This window comes from Ovis canadensis, chromosome 7 (genome assembly GCF_042477335.2).
Source record: "Ovis canadensis isolate MfBH-ARS-UI-01 breed Bighorn chromosome 7, ARS-UI_OviCan_v2, whole genome shotgun sequence".
Classification (NCBI taxonomy): Eukaryota; Metazoa; Chordata; class Mammalia; order Artiodactyla; family Bovidae; genus Ovis; species Ovis canadensis.
In genome coordinates, this window is record NC_091251.1 from 19,326,361 (window position 1) to 19,341,485 (window position 15,125).

Below are 15,125 nucleotides of genomic sequence, written 5' to 3' on the forward strand. Positions count from 1 at the left end.
TGGAATTAGAGATTTAGCTCATTCACTTATGGACTGCCCATGTCTGCGTTCATGCTACAGTGGCAGAGCTGAGCACCTGTGACTTGAGCACTTGTCAGAAACCATATAAAATTGCAGGAAGGCTTTAAGGACAAAGTTGCAGAAGATCTATAGCCAGTGAAAAGTACCGACAGGGTTTCTGACAGGGATCTTCCTAAGCAAAGACAATTACATCATAGAGAAAGAAAAGCTGAACTGATGCTTGAAAGCCTGCTTAGAACGGTAGAGCAGTGGCTCTCAATCACTTGAGGAACTGCATGGGGAAGTTATTAAGATGAAAAGTCCCAGGCCCCAATTCACAGAAATTACTTTTTAGTCGGTCTTGGGTAGAGCCAGGAATATGCATGTTAATAAGTCCTCCAAGTAGTTCTAATGCAAGTAGAACCTCAGCTGCATCACAAGATAAAAATACAAAGAATAACAGCAAAATGGAAACAAGCAAGGTATGTACACATCTTGCAGTGATAAAACACATTTAAGTGGACTGAACAACAAGTAGACTATAAGCGGAATGATGGCACTATTGGGGTCCAGAGTAGGCTACCCCATGGTTCTTAACAGCATATTGAGTATTTTGAATTAAAGTTACATAAGAAATGGCCAATGCAAGAGGAACACTCTGACACTCCAGTCTCCCTGAAAACAGGAAACAAATCTCATGTGAAATGTGCATTCCCTGCATCCAGAGGTTGCTTTGTTGTTGCTGTTTAGCTGCTAAGTCGTGTGACTTCCGATCCCATGGACTATAGCCCGCCAGGCTCCTCTGTCCATGGAATTTTCCAGGCCAGGATACTGGAGTGGGTTGCCATTTCCTCCTCCAGGGACCTTTCCGACCCAGGGATCAAGCCCTGGTGGATTCTTCACTACTGAGCCTCCGTCCGAGGCCCCATCATCCTATCACTTCCTCAAAATTTTATTGTTTCTTCGTTGAATGAGCATAAAAGCTGACTGCTTTGGCCTCTTTTTAGGTACCATTTCTGCGAGTCTCTGCCATGCAGATGAATTAGAATTTGTTTTTCTCTAATCTGTCTCATGTCAATTTTATTATTAGTCCAGCCACAAGAACTCAAGGACGGTAGAGGGAGGAACTATTCCTCTCCCCAGCAGCTTCATATTATGGTTAAACTGAAGGCTGAAAAAGCAGGCTTGGGTTTAAGTTTCCTAAATTTTTAAATATACAAAATAAGATTAACTATTGTGGGTCTGTCTGGAACCTTCCCAATTAAGACTGAAAATTCCAAGTCACCAGAGCTCCGTTAAACAGTCTGTAGTAACTCATCCCTACCCTGCCACAGCCTGGGGCCCCACAAGAAGGGCGGGCGGAACTGCGCTCCAGCGCTTCTGTTATCTGGCACAGGCACAGCAGAAGCCCTGATTCACTGCAGCATTCTAGAGGATCCCGGGAAAGGCACTCCAAAACCCCCTGAGCTTTTCAGTCTAACGACAACACACAGGAAAGTGCACATCTCAGTGAATGACCAAAGTATCTGTTTGGCACGTGGATTATTCTGAGCTAGCTAAAAACAAACAAAGGCCTGAAAGATTCCGGAAGAAACTTTGATTTTCCCCTCTCATGATCTAAAAAAAGTTTCAGAGAGAGTGTCTGTGCCGAGAACACAGCAATCACTAGAGAGATCTGCACGGAATGTGGGCTAGATGTGATGAGGGAAACTCGGCAGGATCTACACTGGTTTACCAAACATCTGCTTTCCCATCTTCGTGTGAATTGCCTTACCCGTCTTTTAAGTCCCAAACCACCATGCCCCCATCTTCTGTCTTTAGCTGAAGATGGTGTTCAAGGTGAGAGTTTCGGCCACTGTGGGGAGTTTCCCTGGATTTCTCTCACACAGACGTGTCATTGAACCTTGATTTTCTCCTGTTAGTCTGTCCGGTGCCAATTTGATTTGTCAATTTAATTTTTTAGATGAGCCAGAAAAAACAAAGACAGGTAGAGGAAGATTTATTCCTCCATAACATAACCATCGAATGACCAGCTGTCTCATGGAAAAGAGTCCTGCAGGACTCCCTTCATAAAGCCAAAACATTTCAGACACTCAAATGTCAACAGAATCACTTTGGTCTCTGTTGATGTTACAAAACCATAAAATACCCAAAATCTATTCTGAACTCAAACATTTTCTGATGATTTTTAAATTCTACTGATCATAACCATATCTATACTTTAAGAAGCTGTAATGTTCATTCAATCTATTCGAGTCAGAGTCTCAGGAGTCTACCAATGGGGAACTACAGTGTTAAATATCTGAAAAAGAACGGGAATAAATTTTCCTTTATTAAAATACTTAAGTTCTCACTACAAAAAAAAAAACTAAAAATATAAGGTGATAGATGTTGTGATCATGTTACAGCATCCACGTACAGTGAAAGTTGCTTAGTCATGTCCAACTCTCTGCGACCCCATGGACTGTACAGTCCATGGAATTCTCCAGGCCGGATTACTGGCGTAGGTAGCTTTTCCTTCTCCAGGGATCAAACCCAGGTCTCCCACACTGCAGGCAGATTCTTTACCAGCTGAGCCGCAAGGGAAGCCCACTGGAGTAAGTAGCCTATCCCTTCTCCAGCGGATCTTCCCGAGCCAGGAATTGAACCTGGGTCTCCTGCATTGCAGGTGGATTCTTTACCAACTGAGCTATCAGTTCAGTTCAGTTCACTTGCTCAGTCATGTCCGACTCTGCGACCGCAGAAATCGCAGCACGCCAGGCCTCCCAGTCCATCACCAATTCTCAGAGGTTACCCAAACTCATGTCCATCAAGTCGGTGATATCATCCAGCCATCTCATCCTCTGTCATCTCCTTCTTCTCCTGTCCCCAGTCCCTCCCAGCATCAGGGTCTTTTCCAATGAGTCAACTCTTCGCATGAGGTGGCCAAATTATTGGAGTTTCAGCTTCAGCATCGGTCCTTCCAAAGAAACCTCAGGGCCGATCTCCTTCAGAATGGACTGGTTGGATCTCCTTGCAGTCCAAGGGACTCTCAAGAGTCTTCTCCAACACCACAGTTCAAAAGCATCAATTCTTCAGCACTCAGCTTTCTTCACAGTCCAACTCTCACATCCATACATGACCACTGGAAAAACCATAGCCTTGACCAGATGGACCTTTGTTGGCAAAGTAATATCTCTGCTTTTGAATATGCTATCTAGGTTGGTCATAACTTTCCTTTCAAGGAGTAAGCGTCTTTTAATTTCATGGCTGCAGTCACCATCTACAGTGATTTTGGAGCCCCCAAAAATGAAGTCTGACACTGTTTCCACTGTTTCCCCATCTATTTCCCATGAAGCGATGGGACCAGATGCCATGATCTTTGTTTTCTGAATGCTGAGCTTTAGGCCAACTTTTTCACTCTCCACTTTCACTTTCATCAAGAGGCTTTTTAGTTCCTCTTCACTTTCTGGCATAAGGGTGGTGTCATCTGCATATCTGAGGTTATTGATATTTCTCCCGGCAATCTTGATTCCAGCTTGTGTTTCTTCCAACCCAGCGTTTTTCATGATGTACTCTGCATATAAGTTAAATAAGCAGGGTGACAATATACAGCCTTGACATACTCCTTTTCCTATTTGGAACCAGTCTGTTGTTCCATGTCCAGTTCTGATTGCTGCTTCCTGACCTGCACACAGATTTCTCAAGAGGCAGGTCAGGTAGTCGGGTATTCCCATCTCAGAATTTTCCACAGTTTGTTGTGATCCACAGAGTCAAAGGCTTTGGCATAATCAATAAAGCAGAAATAGATGTTTTCCTGGAACTCTCTTGCTTTTTCCATGATCCAGCGGATGTTGGCAATTTGATCTCTGGTTCCTCTGCCTTTTCTAAAACCAGCTTGAACATCAAGGAGTTCATGGTTCATGTATTGCTGAAGCCTGGCTTGGAGAATTTTGAGCATTACTTTACTAGCATGTGAGATGAGTGCAATTGTGCGGTAGTTTGAGCATTCTTTTGAATTTCCTTTCTTTGGAATTGGAATGAAAACTGATCTTTTCCAGTCGTGTGGCCACTGCTGAGTTTTCCAAATTTTCTGGCATATTGAGTGCAGCACTTTCACAGCATCATCTTTCAGGATTTGAAACAGCTCCACTGGAATTCCATCACCTCCTCTAGCTTTGTTCGTAGCGATGCTTTCCAAGGCCCACTTGACTTCAAGGATGTCTGGTTCTAGATTAGTGATCACACCATCATGATTATCTGGGTCATGAAGATCTTTTTTGTACAGTTCTTCTGTGTATTCTTGCCACCTCCTCTTAATATCTTCTGCTTCTGTTAGGTCCAGACCATTTCTGCTTTATCTTACTTGCCCTATTAGCAGAGTTTCTTATGTTAATGATCTTCATTGGGGCCATCATTCTCCTCAGTTCAGTCAGTTCAGTTGTACAGCTGTGTCCGACTTTGACCCCGTGGGACTGCAGCACACGAGGCTTCCCTGTCCATCACCAACTCCCGGAGCTCGTGCAAACTCATGTCCATCGAATCGGTGATGCCATCCAACCATTTTATTCTCTATCATCCCCTTCTCTTCCCACCTTCAATCTTTCCCAGCATCAGGGTCGTTTCTAATGAGTCAGTTCTTCACATCAGGTGGCCAAAGTATTGGCGCTTTAGCTTCAGCATCAGTCCTTCCAATGAATAGTCAGGACCGATTTCCTTTAGGATGGACTGGTTGGATCTCCTTGCAGTCCAAGGGACTCTCAGAAGTCTTCTCCAACACCACAATTCAAAAGCATCAATTCTCCAGCACTCAGCTTTCTTTATAGTCCAACTCTCACATCCATATATGACTAGTAGAAAAACCATAGCTTTGACTAGATGGACCTTTGTTGACAAAGTAATGTCTCTGCTTTTTAACACGCTGTCTAGGTTTGTTATAGCTTCCCTCTGGGATTTGTAATTTCCCAGTCCTCTTGGGCTTCCCGGGTGGCTCTCCTGGTAAAGAATTTGCCTGCCAATGCAGGAGACATGAGAGAACAGGGTTCAGTCCCTGGGCTGGGCAGATCCTCAGGAGGAGGGCACAGCAACCCACTCCAATATTCATACCTGGAGAATCCCATGGACAGAGAAGTCTGGTGGGCTATGGTCCATGGACAGAAGAGCCTGGTGGGTTCCACAGTCTGTAGGGTCACAAAGGATCAGACATGACTGAAGCAACTTGGCATGAACTTGGGCTTTGCCCTCTGGGAATGCACCAGCCAATGCAGAAGACGTGGGTTCATCCTTGGGTCGGGAAGATCCCCTGGAATGGCAACCCACTCTTGTTTTCTTTGCCTAGAAAATTCCATGGACAGAGAAGCCTGGTGGGCTATAGGCCATGGGGTTGCAAAGAGTTGGACACAACCAAGCACCCAGCTATGCACTGGGAAAAGTAAGCACTTCTTCGGGTTCCCGAGCAGGTTCCTCCTCTGCCTACTCCGTAAATGTGAGTGCTCCTTGGGGTTCCACCTTTGCTCTCCCCACAGCATTCTTACTATTTCTTTGACTTCAGTCATCATCTGCAGATTCCTAAGTTCACAGCCTGTCATCTCACTCCTAAAGTGTAGATCTTTACATCTAATAATACATAAGATAGACTCCTCATGTGACTGTTCCAACTTACATGCACCAGGTCTAAAACCTGTTCTTCCTCCCTCTCCACATCAATCTGTCTAAGGCAGAAACCTGGGCCTGTTCTTGAATTCCTTTTTTCCCTCATTTAGTCACCACATACTACCTTCCAAATATCTGATTTGTCCATGTACATTCCTACTGTTCTATCCGAATTTAAGCTATCTTCAATTCTTACCTCTAATACCAACAAGAGTCTCCAAGCCCTTAGTCACAACTGTCATCTTCAGTCCACTCTCCTCACTGCAGGAAGTAGGAATGACTTTCTAAACTGTAAATCTGGAAAGTTTCTGTACCTCAAACCCATTGCCCGAGGCAGATTTTTCCAGCCAGTCTTGCCACTCCCTACTTTGGACAGGCCCCACCCTCCACATATAACTGCTTTGTTACCCTGCGGCAAAATGCTCTCTTTTCCTTCTGGGTCTTCAAATGTTTTCTTTTCAGTGCCTAGAAGCAAACACTTTCCAGGCTATCCACTTGGTTAACAAATACTAAGTTCAGTCATTAAAGTTTTAGCTCAGATGTTACTAAACCTGGAAGCCATCCCTGACTTAATATCCTCCCAGTGTTAAAGTCTTCCATAACAAACATTATTCTAATCACCCATTAACTACTCTGTGTTCCCATTATATATGTACTTAGTTGGATTCCCCGGCAGCTTGGTGGTAAAGAACCCACCTGCCAATTCAGGCGACACAGGTTCAACCCCTGGGTCGGGAAGATCCCCTGGAGAAGGAAATAGCAACCTACTCCAGCACTCTTCAGTTGCTTCACTGTGGGTCACACAGTTAAGCGTCCGTCTACAATGCGGGAGAGCCGGGTTCAATCCCTGGGTCGGAAAGATCCCCTGGAGAAGGAAATGGCAATCCACTCCAGTACTATTGCCTGAAAAATCCCATGGACAGAGGAGCCTGGTAGGTACATTCCATGGGATCACAAAGAGTCGGACAAGACTGAGCAACTTCACTTTCTTTCCAGTACTCTTGCTTGGGAAATCCCACAGACAGAGGAAACTGGCAGGCTATAGTCCACCAGGTTGCAAAGAGTCAGACATGACTTACTGACTAAACAACAACAACAACAAGGTCCCTGGGCAGGATCCTTGTTTGTCTTATTCTTAAAATATCACCCATGCCCAGCATGGTTTCCCTGATGGCTCACCTGGTAAAGAATCCACCTGTAATGCAGGAGACCCAGGTTTGATCCCTGGAATGGGAAGATCCCCTGGAGAAGGGAAAGGCTACCCACTCCAGTATTCTGCCCTGGAAAATCCCATGGACCTGAAAGATGATGCTGTGAAAGTGCTACACTCAATATGCCAGCAAGTTTGGAAAACTCAGCAGTGGCCACATGACTGGAAAAGGTCAGTTTTCATTCCAATTCCAAAGAAAGGCAATTCAAAAGAATGCTCAAACTACCACACAACTGCACTCATTTCACACGCTAGTAAAGTAATGCTCAAAATTCTCCAAGCCAGGCTTCAGCAATACGTGAACCGTGAACTCCCTGATGTTCAAGCTGGTTTTAGAAAAGGCAGAGGAACCAGAGATCAAATTGCCAACATCTGCTGGATCGTGGAAAAAGCAAGAGAGTTCCAGGAAAACATCTATTTCTGCTTTATTGATTATGCCAAAGCCTTTGACTTTGTGGATCACAATAAACTGTGGAAAATTCTGAAAGAGATGGGAATACCAGACCACCTGACCTGCCTCTTGATAAATCTGTATGCAGGTCAGGAAGCAACAGTTAGAACTGGACATGGAACAACAGACTGGTTCCAAATAGGAAACGGAGTACGTCAAATATATAAGAGTACTCAATAAAAGGAGTAAAATATTGTCACCCTGCTTATTTAACTTCTGTGCAGAGTACATCATGAGAAATGCTGGACTGGAAGAAACACAAGCTGGAATTAAGATTGCCAGGAGAAATATCAATAACCTCACATATGCAGATGACACCACCCTTATGCCAGAAAGAGAAGAGGAACTAAAAAGCCTCTTGATGAAAGTGAAAGAGGAGAGTGACAAAGTTGGCTTAAAGCTCAACATTCAGAAAACAAAGATCATGGCATCTGGTCCTATCACTTCATGGGAAATAGATGGGGAAACAGTGTCAGACTTCATTTTTGGGGGCTCCAAAATCACTGCAGATGGTGACTGCAGCCATGAAATTAAAAGACGCTTACTCCTTGGAAGGAAAGTTATGACCAACCTAGATAGCATATTGAAAAGCAGAGACATTACTTTGCCAACAAAGGTCCATCTGGTCAAGGCTATGGTTTTTCCAGTGGTCATGTATGGATGTGAGAGTTGGACTGCAAAGAAGGCTGAGCACCGAAGAACTGATGCTTTTGAACTGTGGTGTTGGAGAAGACTCTTGAGAGTCCCTTGGACTGCAAGGAGATCCAACCAGTCCATTCTGAAGGAGATCAGCCCTGGGATTTCTTTGGAAGGAATGATGCTAAAGCTGAAACTCCAGTACTTTGGCCACCTCATGCGAAGAATTGACTCATTGGAAAAGACTCTGATGCTGGGAGAGATTGTGGGCAGGAGGAGAAGGGGACGACCGAGGATGAGATGGCTGGATGGCATCACTGACTCAATGGATGTGAGTCTGAGTGAAATCTGGGAGTTGGTGATGGACAGGGAGGCCTGGCGTGCTGTGATTCATGGGGTCGCAAAGAGTTGGACATGACTGAGCGACTGAACTGAACTGACTGATACAGTCTATGGGGTTGCAAAGAGTCAGACACAACTGAATGACTTTCACTTTCAGTGTTTATAAAACCAAGATAAATGATGACGATAATGGGCTTTTAAAATTTCATTCATGATTTTAAAGTGTTTGCTTGTTCTCTTTTATGCCTAGCAGTGTCTTGCATTAGTTAAATCTTAAGGAATGGATTTAAGATTATAATTTCTGAGGCTACAGATGACAGAAACAGCTAAATCTTTGTTCAATAACTAGAACACTGTGAATGTTTGATAAGAACAGAACAAAGTCAAAGTTTGAATTAGTATCTAAAATCCAATGGTTCAAAACTTGAAAAGGAGAAAAATGTGTAAGAACAAGAACTACTTTAAGGATTACATAACTTGAAACTACAGGGATTTGACATAAAATTCATATTTTATGACAAGATAAAGATTTTAATGTAGAAAAAAACTTTTCTCTGCCCTTTGCCTCCCCCTTTCCCCTCCATTATTTGTTGTGTATCTGCACTATGCATCATGACCAACTCTGCCCCATCAAGAAAGCTACCTGCCTAAGGGATTCCTTGATGGCTCAGCTGATAGAGAATCCGCCTGCAATGCAGGAGACCTGGGTTTGATCCCTGGGTTGGGAAGAAGGGAATGGCTACTCACTCCGGTATTCTGGCCTGGAGAATCCCATGGACTGTATAGCCCAGAGGGTCGCAAAGAGTAGGACACGACTGAGCAAGTTTCACTTTTCAATCCTAAAGCGCGATACTTTCCTAGTATCAACAAGACAACTTCTAAAAAGATAAACTTCTTTCTTGACACTCAAGAAAGGCATCACATGGCATCACTTTGTTTCTGTAGAACTGGGTTATGCAAACTGTCGATATTACATCATTTGATGTCCTGCTCCCATCTCAAAAAATTTACACTACTGTGCTTTGACTTCTAATGGGCAGAACAGTTCTCCTCAATTTGCTTGAATACAATTTTCCATTTCTTTCTCAGATAGACTGATTAATTTTTATCGACATGCATGGTTTAGCTGGCAGGATGTCAGAGATGCCCACTAAATGACACTTGGGAGTCCACACAGAACCCATGCTCAGTGCCAAGCATGGGCCCACAGAGCCCCACCAGCTTACCAGGACTCCTCAGGTGTTCTGGTGAGCTCTCCTAGTATCCAAACCTCACAGTTGGAAGGACAATCCTGAAAATTTTATTCATGCTATTTTACTTAAGATTTGGAGTCTCAAGGGCCACTTATGCACTTCTTAGGCAGGACGTAGGGATTCTGGACAAGGGGCCCAGGGAAACACAGATGGCTAGATATTTGTTAAATTTGGCGTAAATTAAAAAAAAAAAAAAGGTTGATATATGGTCTGAACAAAGCTTTTGTTAGTGAAACAAGAGAATGAATTACTCAGCTCTGAGACTAAAGGAGCTCCACTACAATCAGTAAACACTACTCATGGGGGGAACTGAGGGGGAAGCACAAGCGAGGTTGATCACCTATGGTAGCTGCAGACTGCCACAGGGAGAACCACGCCCTGCAAGGTGAGCTCCTTGGGGCCAGACTCAGAACAAGCACACATCTGATCTGCCACACCGTCCTCAGAATGTTGTTCAGATCATATCTCATATCCCACATCTGAATTAGGCTACAAAATAGTTAGAAATTGTGCCTTACAGCCAAACCCTTTGGATGGACAATCACCAGTGGGAATACCAACTGGGTTTATGTACGCTTGCAAGTTCTTAAATGCAACGAGAGGATTTCGGCCCTGAAATGGTCGCAATAGGTTCTTTTAGCACTTCCAAACTGATGTTTTGCAACAGCAGTTTTTCTTTTCTAAAATTATATTAGCAGGAAAAAATATTCATCAGGCTAGCTTCTTAGACCCTTTGAGTTAGAAAGTCTACTAAATTGTTAAAATTTTACAGAGTTCTCATCTTAACTATCGTACCTATTTTAATTGGTATACATAAGCCCCCAAAGATTTCAAAATTTCAAGTCTCATTGAAAGATTTGCTGTAGAAGGCTAAAAAAAAGACTAATGATATAAAAGCTACCTAAAACTTTAACTACTGTTCCCCTCTATTAATAATCTTCCATCTGAATTGCCTTTTTACTCACAAAACACTATCAAATGGTTACTTTTAGGAACGGGAACACATGAGGCGGGAACACATGAGGCTTGTAGGCAAGCCTCTTCAGATCAAAGGCCAAACAAGGGCCATAGTTAGAATTTCTTAAACCCAGGGAGAATCCTCAAAATTGTTTACAAATGGATTACTGAGTTGGGAGGTGGGAGGTCAATGGTTTGACTAAACTGACCATAGTACTTGAAGCCTGACAGAATTCGAGAGGGCTAGCTGGGAAGAGGCTCTGCCCCCAACCCGCCCCCCGCCATAAGCTAAATGAAGGAAAGAAAGATTCCAACATAAGCGAATGGGTATATCAGTCCTTTGGTGTCACTGAGATGGCCACCCAATTCTTTGAGAAAGGGGGGGGAAAAAAAAAGCCAAACCAAAAAACTTATTATACAAATCTAGCCTTTACAGCACTGAAGTGTGGCTCCAGAAATAATCCAAAGCCCACCAATCCTTTACCCCTCCCCAAACTCCCCTAATCATCTTAAGAGGTTTGTAAATAGAGGGGAAAAAATAATTCTGGCCTTGAGACGGGGTAGATAACTTGTTACTTCTCAAATAGAAACGTGAAGTGTCTTTCATCAGTCAGTGTAGTTCAGTTCAGTAGCTCAGTCGTGTCCGACTCTTTGGGACTCCATGAATTGCAGCACGCCAGGCCTCCCTGTCCATCACCAACTCCCAGAGTTCATCCAGACTCACGTCCATCGAGTTGGTGATGTCTCTCATAAATACTAGTAAAAAGGGTTTAGCAATCTAAACAGGTGATCTTGATTTGTTCCATTTGGCAGAAACCCAATTAGAATTCAACCTCTTTTATAACTGATGGATTTTACATCACTACACCTGATTTCTGGCTGAAATTCAGTAATAGGTGTGTTTCCTCGTATCTATACATGAGTGCTGTAGATGTGTGGTAGTGTCAGAATTATTTGGTAAAATAGCTCTATTTAATTGGTTTAAAGGCAATTAAGCTCTTATGTAAGTACTCAAATATATAAGAACTTGGTCAGAATAAATTTCAGGTTTATATGGTCCAAAATATATTTAGTACTGACTTAATATCTGTTATTAAGTTAGCTTAAGCTTGTTTGCTTAAGTAATACAGACATGTCTTTAGAGCATAATACTTTTATTATACTTAAATTTACTAGAAATAAAATAAAATCTTACTATTCCTGTTAGAAAATTGTTCAGCAAGGAAAAATAACAATATGATGAAACTTTTAACCTTTTAGGAACAATTTATGTTTTGGGAATGTTTATATAAAATACTCCTTCTGGATTTTGGTAACTTGAACTTTTGAGTTGTGCTTCAGTTCAGTTCAGTTCAGTTACTCAGTCGTGTCTGACTCTCTGCGACCCCATGAATTGCAGCACGCCAGGACTCCCTGTCCATCACCAACTCCCAGAGTTCACTCAAACTCACGTCTATTGAGTCCGTGATGCCATCCAGCCATCTCATCCTCGGTCGTCCCCTTCTCCTCCTGCCCACAATCTCTCCCAGCATCAGAGTCTTTTCCAATGAGTCAATTCTTCGCATGAGGTGGCCAAAGTACTGGAATTTCAGCTTTAGCATCATTCCTTCCAAAGAAATCCCAGGGTTGATCTCCTTCAGAATGGACTGGTTGGATCTCCTTGCAGTCCAAGGGACTCTCAAGAGTCTTCTCCAACACCACAGTTCAAAAGCATCAGTTCTTTGGCGCTCAGCTTTCTTCACAGTCCAACTCTCACATCCATACATGACCACTGGAAAAACCATAGCCTTGACTAGATGGACCTTAGTCGGCAAAGTAATGTCTCTGCTTTTGAATATGCTATCTAGGTTGGTCATAACTTTCCTTCCAAGGAGTAGGCGTCTTTTAATTTCATGGCTGCAGTCACCATCTGCAGCGATTTTGGAGCCCCCCAAAAATAAAGTCTGACACTGTTTCTACTGTTTCCCCATCTATTTCCCATGAAGTGATAGGACCAGATGCCATGATCTTTGTTTTCTGAATGTTGAGCTTTAAGCCAACTTTGTCACTCTCCTCTTTCACTTTCATCAAGAGGCTTTTTAGTTCCTCTTCACTTTCTGGCATAAGGGTGGTGTCATCTGTATATCTGAGGTTATTAAATATTACTACCGGCAATCTTGATTCCAGCTTGTGTTTCTTCCAGTCCAGCATTTCTCATGAGGTACTGTGCATATAAGTTAAATAAGCAGGGTGACAATGTTTTACTCCTTTTATTGAGTACTCTTATATATTTGACGTACTCCGTTTCCTATTTGGAACCAGTCTGTTGTTCCATGTCCAGTTCTAACTGTTGCTTTCTGACTTGCATACAGATTTCTCAAGAGGCAGGTTAGGTGGTCTGGTATTCCCATCTCTTTCAGAATTTTCCAGTTTATTGTGATCCACAGAGTCAAAGGCTTTGGCATAGTCAATAAAGCAGAAACAGATGTTTTCCTGGAACTCTCTTGCTTTTTCCACGATCCAGCAGATGTTGGCAATTTGATCTCTGGTTCCTCTGCCTTTTCTAAAACCAGCTTGAACATCAGGGAGTTCACGGTTCACGTATTGCTGAAGCCTGGCTTGGAGAATTTTGAGCATTACTTTACTAGCATGTGAGATGAGTGCAATTGTGTGGTAGTTTGAGCATTCTTTGGCATTGCCTTTCTTTGGGATTGGAATGAAAACTGCCCTTTTCTAGTCCTGTGGCCACTGCTGAGTTTTCCAAATTTGCTGGCATATTGAGTGTAGCACTTTCACAGCATCATCTTTCAGGATTTGAAATAGCTCAACTAGAATTCCATCACCTGCATTAGCTTTGTTCATAGTGATGCTTTCTAAGGCCCACTTGACTTCACATTCCAGGATGTCTGGCTCTAGATGAGTGATCACACCATCGTGATTATCTGGGTTGTGAAGATCTTTTTTGTACAGTTCTTCTGTGTATTCTTGCCACCTCGTCTTAATATCTTCTGCTTCTGTTAGGTCCATACCAATTAAGAGTTGTGCTTAATTAACATAAATAATGGGACTCCACTGAATACCCAAGTTGTTTCCAAGTAAGATATTGGCACATTATTTACAGAACACAGGTTTCCTTTTGCAGAGAAACTCCTAAAAGGTACTTGGAGGATTACTGATATGATGCCACATCAAGACATTTTCTTTAAGAAAGTGAATGTTTTCTAGGAACAAATAGTATTTATAAACTTGCCAATCTAAAGAATAATGTAAAACACAGTTTTTAAGTGCTTACTTTTTACTAGAAACTGGGTTTTAAGGTTAAGAATTATAATATGTATAACTAAAGCTACTAAAATAGTAAGGGAAACATTTTAGTATGCAAGGAAGATGGGAAGCATGTTTTCACTAAAAGACTATGAGAGGGACTTTGGGGGTGGTTCAGTGCCTAAGAATCCACACTCCCAATGCAGGGGACGCAGGTGCGATCCCTGGCCAGGGAACTGGATCCCAGATGCTGCAACTAAGAGTTCACATGCCACAACTAAAGATGACGTGTGCCCCAACTAAGACCTGGGGTGCAGCCAAATAAATACATAAATAAAAAAATTTAAATGCATGAGTAAAAAGTATGAGGATAGTTTTGTCTTAGAGCTAGCTGGTTGTTTCTGAATGGAAAGAACAGAAAAAGTAATACGGATACACAAAGTTGTTAAAGGGTTGAGGAAAAGGACACTGAGAAAAGAGTTTTGTACATGGTTGGGAACGGCTAAGGTAAGACTCAATTAAGAAAATGATTTTTAAAGGTAAAGTATACGAAACTTGAATTTAGTTTTCTCTCTCTTAATTTAGTTTCCTTATAATACTGAGCTGCTTTTAGTAAGAGATAGTGTGAGTTTCTTTGCCTTTTGGTGATTTACGACAACCTTTGAGCTCTTTTACTCTCATGCTGGTTAAATGACACTGACCTATGATCCTATTTAACCAGGTTTTGAAAATTTTTGGTATTTTTGACAAACTTTCCAAAGATCAACTTCTAAATGAAGTTCACTGGACCTTTAGTTAACTTTGAGGTTTTTCAAAGGGTCCCTGGTATATCTCAAATTATTTGTTTTCTCTCCATCTCAGAGAGAAGAGTAATTAACTATTAGGCCTATTTGGTATGTTAAATTACATGGGAAGTATTATCAAATTTGAGTGGTGATAAAACTTCTGAGGTCCTATTAAATGGGTAAATGTTGTAACTAGAAAGTCTAGCTTCCCTGGTGGCTCAAACGGTAACGAACATGCCTGCGATGCAGGAGACGCAGGTTTGATCCCTGGGTTGGGAAGATCCCCTGGAGGAGGAAATGACAACCCATTCCAGTATTCTTGCCTGGAAAGTTCCATGGACAGAGGAGCCTGGTGGGCTACAGTCAATGGGTAGTCTGGTGGGCTATAGTCTATGGGGTCGCAAAGAGTTGTTTATGACTGAGCAACTAACACTTTTACTTTTATAGAAATTCTAGAAATTATATAGAACTCCAGAAATGTCCTGGTAACATGTGACCAGTTATAATTCTAGAAATTATCTTAAATTGTTTTATGTCACAGCAGTAACAATTTTATAGAAATTCTAGAAATTATATAGAACTCCAGAAATGTCCTGGTAACATGTGACCAGTTATAA

The 15,125-nt window shown here is 42.3% G+C and overlaps 1 protein-coding gene across 7 annotated transcripts in view; it reads right to left on the reverse strand.

Moving 5' to 3' along the window:
• Positions 1 to 15,125, reverse strand: part of CERT1 (ceramide transporter 1) — a 148,237-nt gene that overhangs the window by 36,021 nt on the left and 97,091 nt on the right. The gene's annotated exons all lie outside the window — the stretch shown is intronic.